The sequence below is a fragment of the Sorex fumeus genome, unplaced genomic scaffold (genome assembly GCF_029834395.1).
Source record: "Sorex fumeus unplaced genomic scaffold, SorFum_2.1 ptg000043l, whole genome shotgun sequence".
Taxonomy (NCBI): Eukaryota; Metazoa; Chordata; class Mammalia; order Eulipotyphla; family Soricidae; genus Sorex; species Sorex fumeus.
Window position 1 is genome coordinate 47104720 of NW_026606100.1, and position 13672 is coordinate 47118391.

Consider the following 13672-nt stretch of genomic DNA (forward strand, 5'->3'; position numbering starts at 1 on the left):
CCCAAATCAGAGCCTTGTGTATAGGGTCTGAAGGAGCCCACCAGAAGGGTTTTGACTGAAGTCACTATTTGCTCTGGGCTCCACACGGCCGAATATGATTTGCAATGAGAGCGCTGTCAATCTGATAGCACAACTGCAATTTCGCCAGCTATTTACCTTTAAGTCGCAGTATTACACTTGCTACCGATGATGTAGGAAAAGACAATATTTGCACAACTCAGGAGTCAGTGAAGAGCAGGCCGGCCTGGGCCGGAATGGATCAGGATGGCCGGCGGGGCTCACTAGAGCCAACATTTCTGTAGGGAGGAAGGAAACCTCAGTGCTGTGAGTGCTCTGTGGACGTGGCCTGGGTGAAGTTCCTGCCCAGGTGACAATGATTGACCAATGTGTCTGGGCTGTGACATAATCAAAATCTCTGGTTTGGTTTGCCTGGGGCCGGGAGAGAGCTGATGGGCTGCCCTTTCGGACTCATCACAATTCTTCTCTGCGTTTCGCTTATAGCAGGCATTTACCAAGCACGCAGGTTTTCCAAAGTTGCTGGTATTGTTGGTGCTTTATGTAGCCCAAATCTGCCTACACTGGCGCATTGGCCAATGCCCCTTAAAGAATCGAGTCTTTCTTTGCTCTTCAGTCTCTCTTGTGGCTAGGGTCATAGTAAAGCATTTAAAATACCTGTATGTCTGGAAGAAGATCTTGCCTGCCCCATTATCATAGTTTGAAACAGACCGTTTTATTTAAAAACCCACTTTAATTTACCCCCAGAAAAGCTCATTTTGTCGCTAATTTAATTTTTGTACAAGGCCTTATGTAGAACGTGCCCCAGGAATTTCTATAAGATCTATTTATTCAACCCAGGAGGATTATCTGACTCTTATAAGCTAATCCTCTTGAAAAGTATGTCTCAGTTCCACGAGGAAGCATGTGATATTCTTTACGTTCTGAGGGTTTGGGTTTGATCTGGAATAAGTGAGTCAGGTCGCACGCCCAGCCCCCCAGGTCTCAGACACGGGGAGACATGTGAGCTGTTCCAGAGACATTTGCAGTTACCGAGATTTCCTGTTCGAGTTAAAAAATCAAACAATGAATGTAATGCGATTACAAGTTGGGATATCAAAATTGGTGGCGACAAATTGAATCAATAAATATGTATTGAGTTACTACTGTGTGTCAGAAAGGCACTGTTTTGTAGATAACGGAGGAGGATAAGGAAACCCGCAAGAGAGGGAAGTTCATATCCAGATGGATCGGGAGAATAAAACACAGTGCTGGGTCGTGACTCAGGCTCTGAGGTCCATCATTGAGGAAAGAGCAATAGAAAGGTTGAAGGGAGATTGGTGTTTTAAAACGTAGGGTCAAGGATGGCCTCTCTGCAGAAACAGCATTTGGTCAGAGAACAGAATGAGGTGACACTGAAGAAGAACAAGTGAAAAGAATAGTAAGTACCAAGGCCCTGAGGCAGTAGACACAAGTAAGTCAGCGTGATGAGAAGTGATGAGAAAAGAAAATGAAGAGAGAGATGGCCTCGAGATGGCTCTTCCAGAACCTTCATCCCAGAAAGGATCTTTGGTGCGAAGAACCAATAGATGGCTCAGCCCAGAGATAAATTAGTTCCCATCTATGTTCTGGGTCCTCTCACCCTTCTGTGCTCTGAGTTGTAGCCTTTGTTCTGGAGACTCATGCATGCCCACTGTGTTCATGCCTTGTTCTGTCAAGTTATCCATCTCATTGGACGTAAAACAATGATAACAAATTCTATACTTTTCACCCATGTAATAAAGCCTGGAAAGTTGGTGCCAAGCCTCAGGTAGAGAAATGTAACAGTGGTTTTCTTTATTCCTGTTTCTTTTTTGATTCTTCAGAAATAAGGTCCCAGGGGCAGAGTTGATGGGGGAGGGGAGGGGGAGAGCATCAAGGAAAATTTTTGACTTTTGAATGACTTTATTTGAATCATTATTCAAACAAACTTCTTTTCTAGTAGATATAAGGTTTTAATTAAGAGACTCATTATATTTTGCATTTTATTTATTTATTGTGGTTTACAATACAATTAGTGGTATAAGTTCCTGCATGAATCACAGCACCACCCCTTCCGCTCGAGTGCCCACTCAGTGAGTAGACTCTGAGTGAAACCCCACTGTTATGGATGGGGTTTCAACTGTTTTGCTAAATATACCAAAGGGTGTGATTACGAAGAGCATGTTTGCTTGATATTTGGGTTTTTTTTTCAGTTCTTTCTCTTTGAGTATGTCTGGTTTTGCAAGATGTGGCAGGGCTATCTTTCAAGAGACTCTACCGTTTCATATGACTAGTGGCAATGAATGAGAATTCCTGTTGTTCTACATCCTTGCCAACTTTTGGTGTTGTCGGTATTTTGGCCTTTCTGATAGATGTGTATTAGTAGCTCATTGTTGTGTGAATTTAAAATTCCTAAAGACCTGTTATAAAACTATCATCTATGCATGCTACTATCTGTATAGTGATATCTCTTTGGTGGAACTGTCTTCAAGACATCTTTTACCTGAGCTTTATAGTCTTTAAATTGATGACAAAATACGTTATAACTTTCATATCCTTTTCATAATGAGGTACATGTTAAAATGACAGTTCAATATTGATTGCTTACCAGCTGACAATAATAACAAGATTTTAAGTATCCCAAATTTAAATTTGGAGCACAAATGTAATAAATATACTAATATAGATATTCCTTGAGGCAAATGTATTTGTTAGTGAAAAAGTAAAGTAAAAAAGTAAAGGCCCTCCCGTTGATCATCGATTTGCTCCAGCGGGCCCAGTAACGTCTCCATTGGAGACTTTGTTGTTACTGTGTTTGGCATATCGAATACATCATGGGGAGCTTGCGGGCGAGATACTCTTGGTAGCTTGCCAGGCTCTCCGAGAGGGGCAGAGGAATCGAACTCGGGTCGGCCATGTTGGCTGTGTGCAAGGCAAACGCCCTACCGCTGTGCTATCGCTCCAGCCCATATGAGTGATTTTTATGTGAAATGCCCAATTAAGCATTCTGATCTACATTTCTTTGGGCTACTCTTCAGGCTTTATCTTTGTATCCCCACTGCACACATTTAAAAATATATAAGGTTTTAAACATATGTCCTAGGCATGGACCAGAAAAAAAACTAATTTTAAATGTGTTTCTTAAAAAGGAAATATATTGCCTTAAGTAACTTTATAGTCAAGAGTTAGGAAAAAACAAGTTGGTAGGCGCTCTCTTCACGATAGTAGCTGAAGAGATAGGTCATCATGATACAATATTTTCCTTCTCACTTCTCAAACCCACATGACCACACTCTGAATGAGAAAGGCCAAGATGGCCCCAACAGCCCCACCTTGTTCATTCTCCAGGCCATTTTCCTCTACAGGATAACACAGAGCTTCTTCCTCATTACTCAGGCTAAAGACAAGGTAAATTGTGATGGGATGTACCACCTTGACTTGAGTCAAATGCTGGTTAATTTGGGAATCTATGTCCATGCTGGATGCCATAAGGCAGATTTGATCTCTCTCTCCTCATAGAAAATAATCCCAAAGAGCAAAAGACGAACCTGAACTATATTCATTCAGATAAATCGTCTGTATGGGCTGGAGCCATAGCACAGGGGGTAGGGTGTTTGCCTCGCACGCAGCTGACCTGGTCAGCCCAGGTTCGATTTCTCCACCCCTCTCGGAAAGCCCAGCAAGCTACCGAGAGTATCTCACCCACATGGCAAAGCCTGGCAAGCTACCCATGACGTATTTGATATGCCAAACACAGTAATAAGTGTCACAACGGAGATGTTACTGGGCCCGCTCGAGCAAATCCATGAACAACGAGAACAGTGACAGTGACTATTAGACAAAAGGAGGGGATATTGTAAACATAGGCTAGCAAATGATGGTCTGTGAACCCAAATCAGGACTCTGAATGAATGCTCATTCATTCACTTAGTGTCTAGGAACACTTCCAGATCTGCTGCAGAGTTAAGTAGTTTTTAAAGAGATCACCCAGCCAGTAAAGCAGAAGTCTATTCTCTGAAGCATCATCATGATCACGATGATCACGACCATCCTGTTATTCGTCGATTGCCTCGAGCAGGCCCCAGTAACGTCTCCTTCATCCTAGCCCTGAGATTTTTAAAAAAGTCCCATATTCAAGGCTCTTTCAGAGTTAGGAGAATGAGACCCATCATTGTTACTGGTATTTGGCATATTGGGTATGCCATGGGGAGTTTGCCAGACTCTGCCGTGTGGGCAGGTTATGTTCGGTAGCCTGCCAGTTTGTCCAAAGTAGGAATGAGATAATAAAATGTCGCTTCCAGGAACTGGGTTTTATAGTCTCTGGGTCTTGGCCGTTGGTGGGATTAGACAGTGCCAGGGGGCCAGTTGGTGGGTGCGACCCCCGCCTACTGGAATTTGGAGGATCTGGGTGGAGGATGCTCAGCCCCAATCCAAGTAGGCTTGGAGATCTCAGTCCCAGGACCCGCATGCCTTTGTTCCTCTGCCGATATCTTCATGTGTGCGGAGAGTGGACTCTGCATGGTGGTGGCTGGTTCTGGAGGTCTTCGGCTGTTGGAGCCCTGGTCGGGGCGGGGAGGGAAACTCAACCCGCTTCCCTCCAAGGGGCCCCGGCGTGAACATCCAGGCACGGGGGCAGGAGACTCTGCACTGTTCTCTTCCAGGAGCTGGGTTTTATAGTCTCTGGGTCTTGGCCGTGGATGGGATTACATGGCACCACGGGGCCAGTTGGTGGGTGTAACCCCCAAGTCTGAAGCATCATAGACAAAGTTTTATGCCTGAACTCAAAGCACATCTAGAGGACAGAATTAAATATCAAAGAAGTCTTTTAAGGAACTGACATTTATAAAGATTTAAGATTAAAAATAGACTGGCCAGGCCAGTTTGGGGGGTAGCAGACAGAGTTTAGGCAGAGTTTAGGAATCTGTATGTAGAACCAGCAGATAAGCAACATAAACAAAAGTGAATCAGCAGGACATGTGACTGAATATAGAGTAAAGGACTCCATGGCTAAGATATGCTGGGTGATGTGCGGATAAGTGACACACTCAGAGAGGGTGGGAGATTAGGTGTTAGAGGAAGTGCTAAAGGGTCACAATTGGACCTGCTGAAAGACTCTCAGCTCGGTTAAGCTGCAGTTCCGTTGAGATTCATCCTAGTTGCTGCATGAGTGAATGGGGGAAGGAGAGAAGAACAAGTAAAAATTTGGAAGACAGGCAGAGCTAATGGTGCACAGACAGTGGTAATGAGATTGACAATGAAGGAATGGAGTGTAAATTCACTAGATCTGAGCTGGGTTAGATGCTATTGAGAGAAAAATGGTGTCATTGGGTGAGCCAAGTCATTCACTAACTGGCTGATATGACAGTGACAAAGAGGTGAGAAAAATGATCAGGTACTGCACTCTGTCATTCTCATCTGAGTTTCTAATCAGACTAAGATGGGCTCTCACAGAAGGTCTGGTTTAGTTAGGGCTTTAGTTGGACACCAAAGACTGACAAGCCTGAAGAGAATCTGTTTTTAATGCTTTTATCAAGATTGAGCTCTTCCCAGAAATCGTTGTCACTGAACTGAACTAGAGTTCATGTCAACATTTTGATGCTGCCTTGAAGATGTCACAGAAAGTTGGGCAATATACATTCCATTTATTTCCTACAGCACCCAAGGGCTTCTTTCTTGTAGCACGACACCCACAAATGAAATGGGCCCAGCTAACTCCAAGCTGAAATGTCCATGAAAGGAAATGAGGGTTGTGATTTTTTTTAAAGCCAATTACCTAAAATAGTACTGACAGAAAAGAGAATTTTTATGTTTCCTTCCAAAAAGAACATTCTGTGACACTTGAGGCTCTATGCTAGGTGAGAGAAGGCCTGAATAATGTGACTAAGGGTCATGGTGGTTTCCTGGACTGACTGCAAGTAACTCAAGCACTCCCCTTCACCTTGACAGAGATATATTCCAATATCAAGCAATGTCATGAGCAAGTAGGAATAAAAGGACCAATAAGGTTACAGCCCTTTAGTCAGGTCACATGATCTTAAAACCTGAGGCAGGGTACAACTTGAGTTTTCTTTTCTTTTTTTTTTTTTTGGCTTTTTTTTGTCACACCCAGAAATGTTCAGGGGTTACTCCTGGAGATGCTCTGAGGACCATATGGGATGCCAGGGATCAAACCCAGGTCAGCAGTGTGCATGGCAAATGCCTTCCCTGCTGCACTATTGCTCAGTCCCTCTCTGTCTCTTCCTATGTTCTAATGAGAATTTAGTCTAGTGCCTTTCCCTAAAGTACCTAAAAGTTGGGCTGGAGTGATAGCACAGCAGGTAGGACATTTGCCTTGCAAGTGGCCAACATGACCGATCCGAGTTCAGTTCCTACGCCCCTCTCGGAGAGCCCAGCAAACTACTGAGTGTATCTCACCCACACGGCAAAGCCTGGCAAGCTACCCGTGATGTATTCGATATGCCAAACACAGTAACAAGTCTCACAATGTTACTGATTCCGTTCCAGCAAATTGAGGAACAATAGGAAGACAGTGACAGTGACCTATAAGTTGCCCCTTTCCCTGTGATTATCTTTTGTTTCTGTGTTTTGCTACACCATACATCCTCAATCTGAGACATGAAGGGCTTTGTTTCTTCTTTCTCTCTAGTTCACTTCCCTAACTGCTTTTTGTATGAGCAGTTCTATGGAGATGAATGGCAACCATAAACTCCACTGTGTTCACGCTGTTGTTTGCATGTTTGTTTGGGGGCCACATCCAGAGATGTTCAAGGCTTGCTCCTGCTCTGCCCTCAGGGACCATTCCTAGCAAGTTTGGGGGAATGTTTGTGGTGACAGGGATGGAACCTGGGTTGGCCATATGCCAGACAAGTGCTCTACCTGCTGTACTGTGTCTCCAACTCCTGATATTTTAATCTATAGTGATCTCTGTTTACTTAAAACAAGAAAACATTAGTATACATGCAGAGTTACTGAAGGAAGCAGAAAAGACAATCCAACCACCAACTACCACAGTTAACTCAGTACTCATCTGCTATGACTTTGCTGAGAATGCACCTTGTGTATTTTGGAAGCCACAAATACAACTTATCCCTGCTCCAAAAAGAGCAGAGAATGAGTTCATAATCAGAATGACATAGGATGCTCACTGATACACAAGGGAAGAGAAGAATAGAAAAAAAAGATCTCTGGGAGATCAATGACAAGCAGGAATTTGTTTCATCTGGGATGGGATGAAGAGAATCTTGGAAGGCTTCAGGGAGGTGGCAGTATGTGGACAGGGCCTGAAAAGTTGGATAGGACTCAGAAATATAAGGAAGCAGAGCAGGAGATCCTGGAGCATTTTCTGGAAGTTAGCAAGAGCCACACCCAGTGCCTGATAATCACAGCAGCAGAGTGTGGTTTTTCCCAGAAATGGAAAGATCAGGGAGTCAGGAATACAGGAAGGTAGGAGACATTGAGGCAAGCCCAGGTAGAAGTTGTGCAACTTCACTCCAGTAGGACCACTAGAATAGTCTAAAACAAGTGGCCCTGGAGGTCAATAAAAGGAACTAGAGTTGCTCTTTCTTTCTCTCTTTCTCTTACTTTCTTTCTTTCTCTTTCTTTCTTTCTTTCTTTCTTTCTTTCTTTCTTTCTTTCTTTCTTTCTCTCCCTTCCTTCCTTCCTTCCTTTCTTTCTTTCTTTCTTTCTTTCTTTCTTTCTTTCTTTCTTTACCTTCCTTCTTTCCTTTCTTTCTCTCTCTCTTTCTCTCTCTCTTTCTTTCTTTCTTTCTTTCTTTCTTTCTTTCTTTCCTTCTTTCTTTCTCTCTTGGGAACCATATGGGGTTCCAGGAATCAAACCCAGGTTGTCTGCGTGCAAGGCAAGTGCCCTACCTGCTATACTACCACTTCGGCTATTTATTGAGTCTGACCTTACAGGCTGGGTGGTCAGAAGAAAACAATGGAAATTAAATTGGGGGGAATCCTCATGAGTCAGCTGGATGCCACCTGTTTCTCACTGAAACCTGCATTGATCTTTCCAATTATTTCCAAATTAGGGGGTCAAGACACCTTACTTCCATACTTAATACATCATGAATGCTGACTTGAATAAGATCACATCTGTCCGCTGATTGTCAAAATATATGAATCAATAGTTGTCACAAATGGTACTTCCTAGTGCATGTCCATGTCCAACCATGCACAATAGCTCTAATGCAGGGACATGCACACACACACACACACACACACTCACATACTCAATATACACATACTCACACATACACACACATATACACATATTCACATAATATGCATGAATACACACATGTTCAAATACACAATACAAAACTCACATATACATATGCACACACACATGTGCACACACATATACTTCAGACTGAGACTGATTCTTGAGGCATTCTGAAAGCTGTACATTGGATATCATGCCAAGAGTACTGGACTTAGCACAGTTCTCTCAGTGAATCAGTTCCCTAGATGGTCACCTCTTACGAAGCAAGATATAAAAAGGACACTAACTCACAGTTCTTAAACTTATTCTAGCGTTTCAAAATGTTTTCCCCATCTGGTCTCCTAGGAACTAAAGAACCAGCATTGCATCTAGCAAATAGCTTAAAGCAGTGAGTGCCTCTATGGAAATTCGAAGCTCTCCGGAAGGAAGTAGAATGCTGAGGGAATCATCTGAGTCTTTTTTCTCTGAATTTCACAATGTCCTGCTCCAAAGGGCCTTGATTGGCACCCAGAAACCTAAGTGGTGATTAAAGAAGAGGAAGAGAGGGAGAGGAGATGATGACAGCAGGACCCTGTGGTAAGCATGCAGGACCCTTGTCAGGGATCAATGCTGAAGCCCAAAGTCCCTCTGTGCACACTTGGCCATTGCAGGCCCTTAACCAGAAAGCACCCAGATGTCCCTGCACAGTAGAGATCCTGACAGCACTAACCCAGTGATAGGTCGATGGGGACATGGATAGAAAGAGGAATGTTTAAATCTAAGGTCAGTAAGAGAAGCAAGTCTGTTTACAACAGGGGTCGCTGTCTCAGCACACAGAGCAGGCATTGTTCCTGAGACAAGGGCCACGTTAGAGGACCCCAGGCAAGTGTGGGCTTGGGCATGACCAGGCCTCCATACTTGGTTACTGAAAAGCTAGAGGATGGTGAAACCTCCTAGGCTGAGTTCCTGGGGTGCAAGAGACCTATGCGCTATGTTCCACTTTGTAGTTTGGGGCTCAGAACAGTGGAATACTGGGCAGGGTTGTTGTCAGGAAGGACTGATGGATAAAGAACATAGAAATCACTTGGGGTCTTCTTCAGGGTCCTCAACCCTCAGTACTCTGCATCAGGAATCACTCCTGGCTCTCACATACACTCCTGTGCTTAAGAGCACAGCGGAGGGGTTGGTAGTGGAATGATAGTTGAGAGGATAAAAGCCTTACATGGCACACAACTGACCTGGGTTTGGTCTCTCGCAGCACATATCATCCTTTGAGGGTCATCAGGAGAGATCTCTGAGCACAGAGCCAAGAGTTATCCTGACAACCATTGGGTGTAGTCCCCTAAACTAAACCAAACAAAACCAAACATGTACTGAACTTTGGGGTCAGTAGGTTGGGCCGAGTGCAGAAATCCAGATTTTTGACACTTGTTCCAGAGAAGGTTGATGCAAGGGAGTCACAGACAACGCTCTGAAAACAGCCAGTGTTGTGCTCAAGACAGGAGCATGGAGGAAGCATGAGCCTCGGGGAACAGATGGGGAGAATGCATCCCACTCTGTGAACTGTGCCCCAAATCCCCACTAGCCACTTCCCAGCTTGGAAGGTGTCTTCTGGAGAAGCCTGTCCCCATGGGGACTCTGGTGCTCCGGGCTTTAGTTGGGACTCCCCCTGCACCATGGCTCTGCCTGGGGAGAAAAGAAGGTTCTACCTCTACTTTCTCCCAGCTGTCTGACCAGCCCTCTCAAATGGTCCCATCCTCAGCTCCTGGACCTCTCGGAAGGTCACCCCATTCCAGCAGAAGCCCCTGGCACTGAGCAAATGAATCTGAGGCCATTAGCACCAGGCCACCAACCTTGCGATCTTAGTCTTTGCTTTTCTTGACAAAACCCTTTCCAACCACTTCAGATGAAAGCAGATGAAACAAAAGCATTTGCACAATAATCTGCTCACTCTGCTCACTTAAGAAGCAGATGCGCTTTTCCTGAGAATGTGGCAAATCAAAGTGTGGGTATTAATGACGGTCAAACCCTTTGCCAGCACCCAGAGGGTCCGCCAACTCAGTCGCGTTAGAGCCGCCCTCCCAAACCCATGTCTCCAAAAATACCACTTGGGCCTGCCCGAGATGATTCCTTTTTCACCGTGTCCTTTTTAGGGGACTCTGCCCACCACTACCCTGTAGTGTATCTTACTTGTGAGTCAATGAACAGTTTCAATCAGTTTCTGCAGATGAAAATGTTAATAACATCGCACTCTCTCCCTACAACGAAACACACAGAGACACACGCACTCACCTCCTACCAGCCCGATACACATTAGATAATGAAAACAAACAGAAAATTCCTAGCAATATGTATTTTGCTACTTTCGGCATCTTTCCTGAAACTGTCATCACAAGTCTGTACTTGCCTTCCAATAATTTTCTTTCTGAATTGCACGAGAAACCATCATCAAATAATCGTGTCTTCTTTTTTTTTTCCTTTTTAACTTAAGGAAGAAAAATCAAAATAGATTCTCTGTCTCAGGCTTAGATCGGAAGCATGATGTTGATATGGACTCAAGTCCCCTCTAGCACATTCTTTTCCCAAGGCGTGTCGGAAGCAGCTGCATCCCTCTGGAGTCATCAACATTAAAAAGTCAGTCTGGAAGAGACCCCAAGTCTGTCCAGCAGTGGATGGGGTGTGTTGTTCTGAGATCAAAATGCTTGCTGCCATGATGTATTCTTCCTGCTAGCAGAACTTTGGATCCCGTCAAATGGGCCTTCCAAATTACTAAGAGAATTCTCGGGGATGGAGAGACAGCACAGCGGGTAGGGAGTTTGCCTTGCACGTGGCCGACCCAGGTTTGATTCCCAGCCTCCCATATGGTCCCCTGAGCACTGCCAGGAGTAACTCCTGAGTGCAGAGCCAGGAGTAACCCCTGTGCATCACCACCAGGTGTGACCCAAAAAGTCAAAAAAAAAAGAAAAGAATTCTCATCCTCCAGCCAATTAAACCTGGTTCTAAACTTCAGAGGCTCCTGACATCCACTGGGTCGTCCTACCTTGACAGTCCATCACTTTTTTTTTTTAGTTTTTCCATTTTTTTTTTACCATTTCTTTTTTTTTTTTAATTAGTGAAACACCATGTGGTACAGTTGTAGACTTACAATTTTTTTGTGCTTGGGTGTCAGTTATACAATGATTGAGTACCCATCCCTCCACCAGTGCCCATTCTCCACCTCCAGTGTTCCCAGTATCCCTCCCACCACCCCATCCTTCCATCCCACCCCACCCCTGTGGCAGGGCATTTCCTTAGTGCTGGAAGTACTTGCAATAGCGATTAGGCAAGAAAAAGACATTAAAGGCATTCAGATAGGAAAGGAAGAAATCAAGACACTCCATCACTTTGACTTTTGTCTTTCTAAGCTCGCTGCCATTCCCACACACTATCTTTCTCTCCTGAGAAATGCCTTGTGCACCCATCAGCTTTCTGGGCTCTGAAAACTGTTAGGCTTTATTTCCGTCCGACCAGATAAGTCTTTCTCTAAATTAAGAGTCTTTTTGGCTGAGAGATGGACGTGTCCTTGAAATACACATGCACGGAGCTGTGGGTTGTGGCCATGCTCGCTCCTTCTGCAACAGGTCACATTGGCTATGTGTTGACTTCTGCCCCAACTGTGTAGTCTGATATAAAATCAGGGAAGATCATCTCAGAAATCTGCTCCATGCCAGAAGTCTCGAACTCACAATCTCAGGGATTGCCTCGAACCCCTCTCACCTTTAGTGTCTTGTCTGGAGCAGATGTTCCAGAAAACTGGTGAAGGCGTGGATCCCATGAGCTTGGTGCTCAAGGCAGATCAAACTCTCACTGATCGCAAAGACTTGCCTCACAGATAGTTGGGGGGAGGATTGAAATGGGTTAGTGCTTTTTCCAAAGACAATTGTGTAAGTAGAAACATCTATTTAATTGCCTCCAAGTAAAGCAGAAGTGGAATGTTCTCTTGTATTCTCAAGCTGTGAAATCTGTGAATAACTGGCTTGTCTTCCTGCTTCTATGTTTTATAAAAAGTGGGGTTTCCCCCTTAATACCAGGTTTACCAGAGCTAATAGTTTCTAATTGGAAACATCTAAAGATCATACAAAATTATAAATTTAGAATTAAAAAATTCAGTCATAACAATTTGGATGTAGTCAAATCTAGTCTTCACCTTAATTATTTTTGTAAAGGTATGTTACAATTCAACCATAATGCCAAGGGCGTTGGGGGAGAAGGGGAGAGGTACCTGCAGGCTGGGAGGAGGTGTGGCAAGAGGGATACTGGGACATTGGTGGTGGGAAATGTACACTGGTAGAGCAATGGGTGTTGGAATATTGTATGACTGAAACTTGATCATAAATAGTTTTGTAACTGTATATCTCATGTGATTCAATAAAAAAATTTTCTTTTTAAGTATGTTGCAGTCTTACTGTGATTTTACATACTTTGTTACTTTCAGTTCTTAATTTTCCCATGTTCTAAAAATTTTGTAAATAGAACTTCCTGGGCTATATACTTTTTGGAGAACAGTATATAATAGCAACAAAAAATTCCCTATGGCTCAATTTCAGAGGGTTTCCAAGACATCCTTATTATAAATATTATTACTATGAATATCTTTGGGGAAAAGGAGAATTTTCATTTTTGGCATTTTTTTCCTCTTAGGATAGCAAGAGTCCCAGAAGTAGAGTTACTGGATCAACATCAAGTTCATTTTCAGAGCTCAGCTTTGTTATGCACATTGCCAAATTGATGTCCAAAAGAGTAAAATAAATGTATATGGTCACTAGCAATATATGAGAGACAGACTATTTTACCATACTCTAATGAATGCTCAGATTCTTTTTGATCATTTAAAAATATCTCTTAAAAGAACACTTGGTAATTTGGATTGTTTTTGCTCCTTTCATTCAATTTAGTGTGAAATTGAATATTTTTACATTTAAAACACTGGTTGCATTTTTATTCTTTTCAAAAATTCATATGTGACCTTTGCCCATATATCTTTGGAACAATTAGTGCTTTTCATATAAAATGTGTAAGGGCTTTTTATTATAGACAATATAATTATCATATTATCATATCTGCTACAATGGTATATTCCCAGTTTTTGTTTGTTTGATAAAACATTTGTACCCAGTAAATTACCCAGTAAATGTTGCCAGAAAATTATATCAGTAAATTACCCAGTAAATGATACCCAGTAAACATATTCAAAGAGGATATATGATTAATTTTCACCCAGTCACACAATCAAAATAAAAACTTATTCTTCCCCGACTTTTTTCTCTAACCCTTTCATCCTCCATCTCCAGGTGACTACAGATCTGGAATTACACATTTGATAGCATTTTCTGTAATTGTGTGTTATGGAATCTTACTTCATCTTTTCTTAATCACTTAATCACTTAACTTCCCATTAGTCGTTGATTTGCTC